The sequence below is a fragment of the Mauremys reevesii genome, linkage group 10, assembly GCF_016161935.1.
Source record: "Mauremys reevesii isolate NIE-2019 linkage group 10, ASM1616193v1, whole genome shotgun sequence".
NCBI lineage: Eukaryota > Metazoa > Chordata > Testudines > Geoemydidae > Mauremys > Mauremys reevesii.
The window spans coordinates 7,919,850-7,934,518 of NC_052632.1; the positions used below are offsets into that span (position 1 = coordinate 7,919,850).

At 40.8% G+C, this 14,669-nt stretch overlaps 1 protein-coding gene across 4 annotated transcripts in view; it reads right to left on the bottom strand.

Annotated features, from left to right (window-relative positions):
- ASB7 (ankyrin repeat and SOCS box containing 7) overlaps window positions 1-14,669 on the bottom strand; it is a 44,961-nt gene that overhangs the window by 29,745 nt on the left and 547 nt on the right. For 2 of the 4 annotated variants that reach the window (XR_005585387.1, XM_039491002.1), the window contains exons 2-3: window positions 12,198-12,399; window positions 2,746-2,849 (exon numbers count right to left, since the gene is read on the bottom strand). The gene's annotated coding sequence lies outside the window, so the exon portion shown is untranslated. The remainder of the gene's footprint in view (window positions 1-2,745; window positions 2,850-12,197; window positions 12,400-14,669) is intronic. The other 2 variants (XM_039491003.1, XM_039491004.1) reach the window with 2 other exon arrangements.

Consider the following 14,669-nt stretch of genomic DNA (forward strand, 5'->3'; position numbering starts at 1 on the left):
TTAGAGATGCGTGTGTTACCTACAAGATCTACAAGTTTACATAAATGAACACAATTTGATTTATTTTCTCTTCTCACATGACCTACCTAACAGGAATGTTAGGATGACTGTGCAGTACTTAAAACAGTATATGTAAGCATTACATTAATTCCTGATTAGGGCCAGGAATCTGTTTTGATTCTAAATTGTGAAATCCTTATTATTAACTAAAATCTGTAAAGAACCTTCCTATTGTGAGGGTTCGATATGAAGATAAGATTCTGAAAGATTATGAACACAGAACTACTGTTAGTATATCCGTTGAAATAAACTATTAAAACTCCAATAAAGGGCTTAAAGCTGCTTACAGGTCACTCAAGAGATAATTCGCTCAATGAGTTTCCTGTATTCTCATTGGCCACCCATTTTCTATATTCCAGATATAAATACAGTTGAGAGAAAAGTGAGAATGTCAAACATTGCCACGCTTTCTGTATAAGGGCCTTGATATCTAGTCTATTCTCAGTAAGATTCTGTCCGTTATAAGAAGTTATTGCTAATGTGCATGCTGCCTACAGAACTATCTGTGGCAAAGAATGTGGAAAGAAAGAGTATATGAGATGTACTCAGAAGTTACAAGTAGCTGTCTAGATACAGATGAGATTTAGAAATAAGAGGTATGTTCCTATTTTGATAGGCATATGATTAACTAAAAAGTTCACACAAAAGCTGTTTGACGGAAGTTAGTTTCTGAGTTTGCTTATGATTTCTTCTACTGTGGCATTATTTAAGAATATATAAGAATTTTCAAGTGTTTTTAAAGAGGGAACATATTGGATATTTCCCTCCCATTTGAAAATGCTCCCCTGGGATAATACTTGTCACTAAAGAGAAATACTTGAGCTCTGGTATCAAGTACTGCTTATACTAGTTTCCTTTAATGTGCTGAGCATAGAGTAACAGATGTTTTAAATTAAGGGCGTTAATAACATAAGCTCACTATGGTGAAGAGTTAAAAGCTACAAATTAATTCCCAATTTCTTGAAACAGTAGGATTTCAGCATAAAGTAACCGACCCATGGAATAAATTATCAGGGTAAATGATGGAACGGGAGTAGAATGCAGTTAAGAATTTTTAAAAGTTTTTTCTGGAGAAGGAGCAGGATGAGAATATAGCTGGGAAGTGGGGCAAGAGCACATGAAAGGAAGTTTCGGATCAATCAAAGAATGCTGGGATTTGGGGCTATTAGGTTTGACAGTCTTTCCCCTCACATCCCTGTAATGTCTCTGCTATGTTTCCCATCCTCTGTTCTACCATGATTACTTTATTTCCTTCTTCCAGTTCTTCCTTTTCTCTGTCTTAACTCCCCCACTTAAAAAAAGCAGGTGTTTAGTAGTACGTACTATATTGTCTGTGCTTATGGTAAGGAGAGTGGTTATGAAAAAACACCACCTGCTTACTCTGTTCCTGGCACGTATTCAGAATCAAATCTGCTTAATCTGGTGACAAAGGGCCTTATCCAAAGTCCACTGAAGTCAATGGAAGTCTTTCCATTGGGCTTTGGATCAGGTTCCAAGCCATTTTTTTTCCTTTTATTTTTTTAAACTCCACTTAGCACTTCAGAGCCAAGTCACCTCCCAGAGAGACAGTTGGATTCTGCCCTGGATCACATATCAACACTAGGGTTAATGAAGATTGAACTGCAGGGCTAAATGCTTCCCTTCAGTACATTTGTGCAAGTCTACTGAAGGCACTGGGGGTCACTAGCATAACTGAGGGTAGAAACTGACTAGAAAAACCTTGAGTGGCGATACACATGAGCTGGGAGGGAAATACATGCAGGTTGGTGCTCTGATCTGAGTTTGAATTTGTAAAACTGGAAGTTATTAAAACTTGTTACTCAAAATGAGGATGTATGTTATGGAAATCACCATTTCTACAGTATCTCTTTGCAGAGGAGCAGCACTTTTAGGTCACATTATCCCAAAGTAGATGAGTACCATGCTAGTCACTCAAACACTACAGAGACAGGTACTTTGGGAGAGAAAGGGAGGAAAGAAATGGGAACCTCTCTTTAAGGAATCAGCACTAAGTTTCCAAATATCTTTTAAGGCATCTGGATAAGAAGTAGAGATCCTTATCATGCTGCTGGAGTCTCAGCTGGTGGGAATATTTGTAATGCAGTGTTATAAAGAGCTGGCAATGGCCCCACACACTGCTTGCAGCCAGCGGGTATTATTCAGTTTAGCTAGACCAAACACATGCAGCGTAGAAAGACAAATTAAATCATTGACAGCTTCTTTTACCACTTGTAGAGCCTTTACACTTACATTTCACCCCCTGAACTAGTACTGAAACTCAGATTATGTCATGTTAGAGTAATAAACATTTTGAGGTTTCAGGACAGCTGTAAACACACCAATTTGGAAACTACTTTCATTTTAACTTCAAAAAGTTCTTTCAAAATCCTTGCTTAGGATTATCAAACTTTGGAGTGAGAGAGAGGGCTAATGGAAGCCTTGAGCCATTTGGCATTTAATATTTGCAACTATAGTTTATCTCCCTTATAACAGAATTGTATGTGGGTGGATTACCACAAATTGGCTTTCTTCATGCAAGTAAAAGCAGCAAGAAAGGGACAGAAGATGTACCTGGAAATTCCCACTTGCCATGATTTGTACAGCATCATGCAAACAGATGGCAAAACAAATTAACTGATTTGCAAGTACAGCATGGATGAATTCAATCCATTCCTGAAATATTACCTTACAGGAAGCTGTCGCTGTTTTTGATGTGTGTTCTACTCTTCATGTTCCTCGTTATACATAATCTTGTGTGCCCATATAACATTTCAAACAAGCTGCTACCCCTTCAAAAGAATAATATATTCTTGTTAGATACAAAAATAGATTAAACAGAAAGGATCTGTCTGCTTTTACATTGCACCTGGTTTGTAACCTCATGTCATCGTAATGCTGTTATGCTAATAGAGGTACCAAGTGTCAGGTCAGTTCTTATAAGATGTCTATCTGTTATGACAGAGAGTCTGTTGGTTGCCCAGATTGAAGTTCACTTTGATTCACAATCAGTCGGTCTTCCAGGGTATTTTTGTCCTGGTGGAAGGGAAGAAAACAATATATATATATTTTTCAAGTATGAGTGTAGGTAGAAGTTTCTCTTTCTCCCAGTTTTTCACTGTTCAATTTACTAAGTTGAATTCTCTCCTGGGGATTCAACAGGAGAAGAAGAAATCCTCCTCACCCCCAGCTGCGGAATATGAGCTAAGGACTAAAGTAGGCTCTACTGCCACAGCTCCATGCACCCACCCCAACAGGATGTAGAGTCTGAAAACAACTGGAGGATAAGATTAGCCCCTCCCTCCTAGCTACCACTGTTACCCACTGCCAAATTAGTTTTTACATGTTCAGACTTAAGGGATAAACCATTCTTTTTAGGTGCAGTATCTGCATCTTCTTTCCCACTTCTCCTCCCAAGATTCATTTTGTCCTAGACCACAGCCTCATGGGCCTATTATTTAATATGGTTCAGCACATAAGTGCAATATCAATGCTTTGTCTGACTGGAATCTCTGCAACACCTAAATCCTTGGAATCATATAACTAAACCAGTGGTAGGCAACCTGCGGCACGCAAGCTGATTTTCTGTGGCACTCACACTGCCTGGGTCCTGGCCACCGGTCCGGGGGGCTCTATATTTTAATTTAATTTTAAATGAAGCTTCTTAAACATTTTAAAAACCTTATTTACTTTACACACAACAATAATTTAGTTCTATATTACAGACTTATAGAAAGAGACTTTCTAAAAACGTTAAAATGTATTACTGGCATGCGGAAACTTAAATTAGAGTGAATAAATGAAGACTCAGCACAGCACTTCTGAAAGGTTGCCGACCCCTGAACTAAACCAAGGCTTTGCCTCTTCAAACTTCCCTGAACATACTTTGGGGATATTTTTATTAAACAAACCCCAAACTCAACTTCTGAAAGTGTTACAGGGTCAATATACTCACTAAAAGGGCAATTCACTTGGCTTGGACATCATTAAGCACTGCTCTCTCCCTGATTTCTCTATTGCTGAATTCTCCCCACTCTGACCATCAGCTCCTCCCCCACTATACCCTGTCAATCTGCCTTTCTGAGACTTTCAGACTATAGGCACTGATGATATTTCATCTTCTCTCAGCACTCTGCCTTCTTCCTTCCACTGATATGGTTGTCAATTCTCTCCGTACTTCATTCACAACCCTTGACTCTTTTTTCTCTTTTTTCCCCATAGCAAGGTCCACCCTGCCAACCCCCAGCTCTGGCTCATCCCCACCATCCACCTTCTCTTCTACTGCTCTCCTATTGTGGAGCATCTCTGATGAAAATTCTGTGACAAGGCTACAAATTCCACTAAAAATTCATTCTCTTCCCTTTCAGTTCTGCGATCTTCCTAGCTAAACAACTCTACTCCTCCAACTCAGTGAATCCCATGCCCACAATACTAGCCACTTTTCCTCACTCAAAACCTTCCCTTCTCCTGCCTCCACTTCTCTCTTGAAAATTTCTTCCAAGAGAATGTTGACAAAATATGAGACTTTTCCCATCTGCTCATCCTGCCTTCCCTTTTACAACTTTCTCCTCTTTCTTCCCTGTCACAGATGCAGAAGGTTTGTTATCTGCTCACTTCCTCTAACTCCTCCACTTGCTCCAATGACCACATCCCATCTCCTGAACTCCCTTGTGCCCACTCTCTTCCCTTGCTTACTCTTCTCTAACCTCTCATTCTTCTTTGGCTTTTTCCCTTCACAATACAAGCATGCTTTAGTTCCCCCCCCATCTCAAAAAACCCCCACCCTTGACCCCACCTTGCCTCTCCAACTACTGCCTTTCATCTATGCTCATTGAACACTGTGACCACAAATCACTGTTTGAAGTTCCTCTCCTCCAGTTCCATCCCAGACACCCTCCAATCCAATGTCTGCCTCTTGCACTCCACTGAAACCACTCTCACCAAAGTCTGATCCTCTTGATCCAGTCAGCCACCTCTGACACCATTGACCATGCTCCTCCTCTTGAAATTTCATCCTTCCTTGGCTTCTGTGATTCTGCCAAGTCCTGGTTCTCCTCTTAGCTCTTTAATCTCTTCTTCAGCATGTCCTTCAAAGGATCCTTCTCATCCCCCATTTCTGTGACAGCCCCACTGGGCTCCTTGGTTCCCTTCTCTTCTCCCTCTACACCTTCTCTCAGGTTAACCTCATCCAAAAACATGAATTCAACCACCACCTCTACTCAGACAACTCACAGGTTGTCTACTCCAAACCTGTCTTTCAGTCCAAACTAAAATCTCAGCCTGTCTCTCTAACACCTCTTGTCGATATCTAGCTGTCAGCTCAAGCTCAACATAACTAAAATAGAACTCTTAATTTTTCCCTCAAAGTCTTCCCCATTACCTTTCTCTCTCAGTCACTGCAGACAACACCAACATCCTGCCTATCACTCAAGCCCAAAACCTGGGAGTCATTTTCAATTCTGGCCTTTCTCCAGGTCCTCATATCCAAGCTATGTCTAAATCAGGGATTGGCAATCTTTGGCACATGGCCCACCCAGGTAAGCACCCTGGCGGGCCAGGACGGTTTATTTACCTGCAGCATCCACAGGTTTGGCCGATTGCGGCTCCCACTGGCCGCGATTCACCGCTCCAGGTCAACAAGGGCTGCGGGAAGAGGCGCGGATGCTGGTCACTGCTTTCCGCAGCCTCCATTGGCCTGGGATGGTGAACCATAGCCAGTGGGAGCCACAATTTGCCAAACCTGCAGACGCAGCAGGTAAACAAACCGGTCTAGCCTGCCAGGGGGCTTACCCTGGTAGGCCATGTGGCAAAAGTTGCCGATCCCTGGTCTAAATCTTACAGATTCCTTCTGCATGACATCTCTAAGACGTGGCCTTTTCTAGCCATTTACCCAGCTAAAACCCTTGTCTAGGCTCTCATCATCTTACGTCTCAATTACTGTGACATACTTCTCTCAAGTCTGGACAAATGCAACCTTGCCCTGCTCTCATCCATTCAGAATGCTGGAAAGATCATTTTCCTAATCTGTCACTTTGACAATGTCACATCTCTGTCTTTTCATCCCATTGACTTCCCCTTCTCTATCCCGTCAAACAAAGCTACTTCTCTTCACTTCCAAGGCCCCTCACAGCCTATCCCCATTCTACCGACCATTTTCCATTCATTATCAAGATGTTAACTCCCCCTTCCGACTGACACATGATGCCAACCTCCATCAACCATTTTTTTACATTTCCAAACAAGCTCCTTCTTGCTTTCTCCTATGCTGTCCCTCATGCTTGGGAGGAGCTCCCCATGAACATCTGCAAAATGAACACGTTATCCTTATTCAGAACTGCTCTTTGTCCGTGATGCCTACAAAAAGTTTGTCAATGGCTAGGCTGCTTTGTGCTGAGACCACTGTCTTTCATTCTGACCAATACGGTTTCCTTGTTTTCTTGTGCTCCCCACATGTCTATATCCATCTGTTGTTGCTGGTCTTATACCAAGATTGGAAGCTCTTCAGGTCTTCGGTGTGTTTGTATTTAGCCTAGCACAATGGGGTATTGGCACATGACTAGGGCTTTTAGGCACTACAGTAATACAAAATAAATATTAAAAGCATCAATTGTTCCACTATGTAGCAGATCATATAAAACAAAGAACTTGGCTCTGTTGTTTCTTGCATTGTACCACTGAGCTGGACCAAAATAGTTACAAGAGATGTGCAATTTTAGCTTACATTAAGTGGCAGAAACTTTTAACATAACAAGATTAAATTTTTGCATTCTAAAAGTAGCTGAGGGGAAAAAAAAGAAAAAAAAACCCGCAACAACCCTATCATTCACTATATTTTTGCCTTTCAATGCATATAAAGCATCACACAATTAGAGAGATGATCACAGACCTGATCAAAGTTGCACTGCAATGACCTAATTCGATCACATTTCTAAACTTGTTTGTGCATCACTGATCAGCCATTAGTTCTCTTTTTGTTTTTGCATGATTTTCACTTTAAAAATCCACACATTTTCCATTAGCTGATATAAATTAGAACTGCGATGATTTCACAGACTAGAGGCAAGGTAACAGCTTTCTCCACTAAAAAAGCAAGCTTTTTTCCCCAGAGGAAAATAAGCTGCATATGGCAAAAGTAAGATCTGCAAACTTAATGAAGAGTGATTTTACTGAGTGCAATACCTTAAGTTCACCTATTAAAAGGATTTACAAAGGTTGATTAAAATACTTCACCAGACAGGCAGATTATATCAGAAATAGAACGGTAACCAAAATCTGGCAAATTTGTCTTGATTATCCACCAATGAGTGCTCTGATGTTGTTGCAGAGATTATAATTTGAGAATTTTCTACATGAATGTGTTCCGTATTAAATAAGGAAGGAACCTAAATGCAAATACTATGTGGAAAATTCTGACATCTCTTATTAGGTTTTCCCCTTACAGAGGGTTAGTGTTCATGAAAATGAGATCTGAGAGCAAAAGTTATTGAAGTGTTTTGTGCATCTAGATGGCAAAATAGGTAGCAATCATCCCCAGGCCATAAGGTTCTGCATCAGGCTTGTGGCTTATCATCTTATTGCTGGCACTTTAATACCACTCTAACATGAGTAGTACACTATTATTCATGATGTCGCTATGTCCACATGAGACATTAAGTCTAGATCCCGTCTGTCTCTTGTTGAAGTTAAATATCCAATAACACTTTATTCTCTATTATAAAAAAAAAAAAAAATCATGACCAATATTCTCTCCTCAGAACCCACTTGCCCATTACAAGACATTACCCAGCTAATATTGGCTAGTTTAAATAGCAATTGATTCACAGTAAAAAAAAAAAAAAAAAAAAAAAAGTCTATACTTGATAGTATATTTTGCACTTCTCCATCACCCTTCAATTGTTGCTCATTTTCCTAGGCTGCAGTCTATTAAAGGCAGGGATTGCGTCTTTCTGCATCTATCACATTATCATTTGTGTTCTTGTACCACTTACAATACCATTCCTATCATATCCCATTTTCACAAGCCTCAAATAAAAAATTAGATGGCAGCATTTAAGAGGCTTTACTATCCTGCTGTACTTCATGATGGACATGCTGTGCTATGATCCAAAAAGACTTCGAGCTAGGTAGGGTGTAGACAGGTAAGTCCATGGAAGGGAGACCACCAAGTAATATTTAATTGCCACAGGATGTGGCACTGATGAATCACTGGGAGCTGTTTTTAATCTCTGAATCAATAGTGAAAAAATCCTCCAAAATGCTATCGGGGACATTGCACTATTGTCTTTCAAACCTAATTTTAAAAAAACTAAACCTAGATCCTCACAAGTGGTCATTAAAGATCCCATAACACTTCCTATGAGAATAGTGACATCATAGTCCAGCATTCCATCCAAATTCCAACTCCTCTAGTTACTTTCTGCTTATTTAAATTCCCCCCGAAATTTCTATTGGCTACAGTATTCTTCACTTCCCATCTTAAGCTGTTGTGTGGCATTGCTACACACTGTTAAACAGCTGTTGTGTTGTTACACTCCACAGATGGCTGAATTTCACTGGTGGGTGAAGTAAGTATCTATATGCTTATCTATGTCACAGAGGTTTTGTAAGGATTATTTTATGGGCTAGATTTAAAAGAATTAGTAAACTACATCTCCCTGTATTACTCAGGGTTATACAGCAAGGGTAGGCAGTGCTTCTGCTGCTAATCAACCTCATGGTTCCTGCCAAGGAAATGGGCAGCTTTAACTGCTGTTGGAGTTCCACTATTAGAAGCACCTGGCAGGAATCCAAGGCCATAAACCCTTCCCAGACAGGGCCACAATGGCCCTCATGGCTCCCTTCGTATAAGAAAGGTTGTAGCAGCTGAAACCTCTTCCTTCAGAAACTCCACTAGGGTCTAAACTGACAGACTGTAAGGTGAATCTGGCTCAGTCTGCCAAGTGTTTTGAGATCCTTAGACAGACAGTGTAAGGCCTATACACTCCTCTTAGGTCCAGTGGTGCAATTTTTATTTCTTTGACAGAGAGAGAGAGAGAGAGAAGCAAGGATAAAATTGACATGAAAATTTGGCCTCAAAAGTAAAGCACAATTCTGAGCAAATATAAATGTACATGACATGATACATACATAATTTTAACATACCATTCTTTAAAAAAAAAAAGATTCTTTGTATACAAGTTTTGCATGGACATAATTGCCTTCAAGAAATCATAATTAAATTAAAGCTGCTTGTAATTTCCTATGGAACTGACATGAACATGTGACTTCTATCATTTAAATATCTGAATAGTGACATTTCAATAAGAATCAACAAGTAGAGAAAGAATATTTTGATACAGACTGAAATATCCAATCATTCTTAGAATATTTAGACCACAGCTGATGCTGCATAAAAATAAGCAGCATTTATATAACCTGTTTCATCATCCAAAGATCCCGACTAAAGATTTATATTTGCACAGAGTCTCATTTTAGAATGTCCTAAAAACCTGAGTGGTAACAGTACAATGGACCATTTGGGTGGATAATACAACACTTTTTCATTCATAGTACAATTCTGGAAGCTAATGCTGAGGGCTCAACGATGGAAGACCATCTCAGTCAGCAAGTCTTCCGGTTTCTAAGAGTCCACCATAAGAAAAATAAAAAAGGTAGTTTTATACAACTAGAAAGCACAACAGAAAAAAAATCTACTTACCCTGTAAGCCTATGTGTGCAGTCTTCCTTCTACCTAGGAAATAGCTGTACTTGTAGTACAGAGATCCTGATTTGGCCTTCAGTTTATAACCCTGCTTCATTACTTGTCCCAACTACCAATGAAGTTTCAATTGTCAGCTAATTCCCTGATTGATAGTGATCACAAAACAGTACTTGTCACAAACTTTGCTGAATTAGTATTTCATGTTAAAAAAGGAGCCTCACAAACAAAAATCAATGCTTGTTGTTCACCCTATGAATGAATCCGAAAGAACGAAGGATTTTAACAAAAAATACAGCAGATCTATGCTGGAGGTTTGCACCAGCCTAGCTACATCAGTGAAATTACACTGGTGCAAGATTCCCTCATGTAGAAAAGCCCATGGGTGCGCACTGAATATATGCAGCAAACACATTCTTTAGCAGTAAGCGTATGATTTTGATCATACATCATAACTATGAATTACAGGTAACAGAGTACTTCCTCACTGTACTTTCAGAAAATCATCTTCTAAATCTTATTTGACTTGCATGGCTGTTAAGTTTTTGTTTAGCCATTGATATATAACAATTATGTTTGATCACGGACAATATGCACTAAGAATCCATCTATACTAGGAAAGTGATCAACTGTTGACCAATATTGTCAGCAAAAAGTACAGCCCACCCCCTCTGAAACTGGTGCTGGAAAAATATGACTGCTAGCGAAGACTGGGTCAAACCTTTTTCAACACATTTCAAAAAGTGCAGTAGACTCTAGCAGAATGTAGTATTGATACTTTCTATAACTGTGGAAAAGCTTAGCCTCATCTAAACTTGTAATGTCAAGATTGTCTTAAGAAGATTCTTCAGAAAACCAGTGTCAACAGTGGGTCATTTTCCTAATATAGATAGACCTAGAAGCTATGCTATTGTATGTTACCAGTTAACTTGGATTTCCTGTTTCTCTATCACAATGTACAGCTCCTCTTCAGGTAAATGAAACGTATTAATGTTTTGAATAAGGAGAGGACATATTTAGATGTAGACTGACAACGAAAAGAAATATAACCAGGAGCTCCATCAACTGGAGAAAACTACGAAAGGGATGATTCCAGAGTACTTAGGAGATCCTTTCCAATTATCATCTACAACTTTCATATAAATCTGGTCTAGGCTTTAAGATGGGCCAATAATATCTTTCTCCTACTCATACCTTCTTCCATGCAGACCCTTACACCTGAGCCACTCCTTTCTTCTTTTATCTCTTTCCTTCAAAAAACATTTCCTCCTCACAATCACTTTCACTCTCTCAGCCTATCAAACTTACCTTTATTCTCATACTAACAGTATTTGCACACAAACCACTGAATTCTCAAGACACATGCACTACTGACTGAAGCACTCTCAGTCTTATTTCTGCAATGCTCATATTCTCTATTTCTCCCCGACTCTGTTCAATTCTTATTACCATCCTACCATTACTCATCATGTAATATCTTTTTAGATTATAAATAATTTGGGAAGGGGCATCGTATTACTTGTTCGTAAAGTACACTTATTGCCCTGTGCAACTAGCCAACCAACAACAGGAATGATTTCTATGCAAGAAGATTTTACTGTAAATAGTTATGAAAATCATTTAAATAAGATGAGCTCAAACACTCAATATCATCAGAAACAATGCAAATGGCCAAGTTACTTATAAATACCTAACCACAATTTCTGGCAGAAAAAATAATAAATTTAACAAAACTATATACTAAGGCAGCTTTATCTCTTCCAACTGACACCCTCCCTTGTTTATCTAAACCCTTGTAAATCCTTTGTTATCAAAACATTTTTGAATTGTGTAAAAACAAACACTTCATTGCAACTCAAAATGCTATTGGGAACAATAATATTTGATTCTTCTGTGACTAAATCTGCAAAGGCCAAGATACATTAAGAAGTCTAAACTTGTAAACAATCAATTGATTGATTAGTATTCAGTGTTCACAAACTAATTGCAATACAATCTGTACATATACACTTTATGCACATTAAGAATTACAGACATAATTGTAAGTAAGCCATCAAAATGCATTTACTATAACCTATGTTAGTAATGATTCTCAACCACTGCAGTTACTATGGAATGTTTCCTTTGTGTGTATAGGTGGGAAGACAGACAAGGGGAGGGATGTATACAATTTTTATTTATTTTTAAATAAGGAGACCCAATTAACAATTGACAGGGAGTTTTTATAAAATTCTTCAAGAGAGTAGCAACAAAAGATCTTCAAGCCGCAGCCCACAAAAGTAAGTAAATGTGTGCTATATTTAGCAAATGATAATGCAAAGCACAGAACAATACACAGAGAAGGAAAGAAGTTCATTCCCTGTACTGCAAAGTTATTTTACTTTTTCAAGCCAAACAGCAATTAGTTTTTAGAGAAGGGGGAAACCTAATCCCGCATACTCACATAAATGAGTCACTAGAACCAACAAGAAAGGGTTCCACGAGCATCCAGACAAGGGTGGACGTGCAGGGATGGCCTGGGATATGAGATAAGAGTGAAGGTGGATTATCACCTTTATATTGAGTACTACTTTCACTTATTCTTACTGTCTGTATCTTCTCCTTCGGATTCACAGCTTGCAAGTCTCCCCTGAGGCAGCCTGAGCCTGAAAAGAGAGAGGTAGAACTGAGCTATGCAATGTTAGATGAATGAGAAGTGAAGGATAAAGGGTGTTCATGTCCAAAACACTGTCATGGTTGGAGCAGAGAGAATGAAGAGAGAGGAAGCAAAGGGTATTGCCACAAAGTGAAAATTGAAAAGGACGGGTAATTCACAGAGAATACTTAGGGTTTGAATGGGGGTGGAAAAACAGCAGGATAGTCAGTCTCCTCAAAATACAGTCTCAATGGGATTGAAATAAGTGACAACGACCATTAGAAGGGTGGGCACAGAATAACCCACAAACAGAGCTTCAGGGGAATTAAAAGGAGCAGTAAGCTAACCGCTGCCCTCCTCCTGCCCCCTCCCCCGCCCAGCAGAGTCTCAGGAGCTTTGAGGAAGAAAGGTAGGACGTGAGGGAGAAGGTTAGCCACCAGACATGGTTTCGAGGTCTGAAGGCAGATGGCCCAGAAAAGAATGTCAGGGTGATGGTGGGTGGTAAAAGAAATGGTAGAAATATCTGAGAGCACAAAATGGGCTCAGGATGATGGTGCTTGTCTTCCCTAACCAAAGTCTAGAACAGCATTTCTCAAATGTAGCCCCTGGTGGCCGCATGCAGCCACAGAGGTTTTCTTGTGGCCACAACCTCCTGGGCAGTGACTGGGGAGGAGGCAGCAGCCCCTCTCCTGGGGCCATAAGGAGAGGTAATAAAAGGTAATAATTGGAGATATACCAATCTCCTAGAACTGGAAGGGACCTTGAAAGGTCATCGAGTCCAGCCCCCTGCCTTCACTAGCAGGACCAATTTTTGCCCCAGATCCCTAAGTGGCCCCCTCAAGGATTGAACTCACAACCCTGGGTTTAGCAGGCCAATGCTCAAACCGAATTGGCCTGCTAAACCCAGGGTTGTGAGTTCAATCCTTGAGGGGGCCACTTAGGGATCTGGGGCAAAAATTGGTCCTGCTAGTGAAGGCAGGGGGCTGGACTCGATGACCTTTCAAGGTCCCTTCCAGTTCTAGGAGATTGGTATATCTTCAATTATTACCTAGAGGTTGGGCCCCCTGCTCTGGAGACACAAATGACGGAGGAGCAGAAATCCAGTGTGAGTTCCCTATCTTCCCAGGGCTGGTGGGGCTTGGGCTTCAGCCGTGGGGTGGTGGGCAGCAGGCTTTGTCCACTCAGCAGCGGCTGTCAGCAGGCTCTGGCCATGGGCTTCGACCATGTCTCTGGGCTTTGGCTGCACAGAGACAGGCTCTCTCCCCTAGCCACTGGGCTTTGGGCTCATCCCCCAATTGCCCCTTTCCCCCACTCCGCCACCAGCCCTTCACCCTTAGCCCCAACTGCCTCCCTATCCACGTCCCCACCTAAGGCTTAATTTGTCTCCCAGTTGCCAGGGCTGAGTAAGTCTGCTGTGGAAAGTGATATCTGTATGTTTGTTAATGAACATACAAATATCACTTTTCATAGAAGCAGACTTACTAGCTAACATGTCTAAAACCCCCCAAAAACCCGCAACCAAAAAAAAAGAAAAGAAACAACAACAAAAGACAAGAACATGCAAAACACCTTATTTGTGTTTCTATTCTATTTAGGTCCAGTAAAGAATAGAGAAAACTGTACGTTATTATTATTATCGAGCCCATGGAAAAAAAAACTCTACATAAATAAATTACTATGGTTTGGATATGTATATGCACATATTTAATTAACTTTAGGAAAAATAAATAAGTATTTTAGAAAAATTGTCATAATGGCCACCACAAAGCGTTGGTGGCCACACTCTGAGGCCACCAAAAAAATTGTTGTGAGACCCCCGAGAGTCGGGAGGACGGTGAAAGGTGGGGAGGGGAGCAATGTACAAAACAGAGTATTTCAAGGCATCTGAAAGGGGACAGTGGGGGCAGGGAAGGGTGAACCCGCTATAACCGAGTATCCAGGGAGGGATCAAAGGGGGGAGGCATGGAGCTGATTTGTTCTTCTCCAAAACAGCCTTGGGAGGATAGTGAGGGCAAGGGATACAGTGGGAGGAGAGGAGTACGTCTCCTTCCAATGAGTCAGGGGGGTGAGGTATGGAATGGGCGAGTCCCCTCCGTAGCAGAGTCTCAGAGGGACCGTGGGGCAGGGGGGAAAAGCCCTCAAGGGCAGTCTCAAAGGAACCATGGGCACAGCGGGGGTGAGCCCCCCCCACCAAAGTGTCAAAGGGCTCACGGGGCAGAGGGGGGGCAGCCGCCCAAGATCAGTATCCAGGGGGGTGGGCTAGTGGCCCCACAGGAGTCT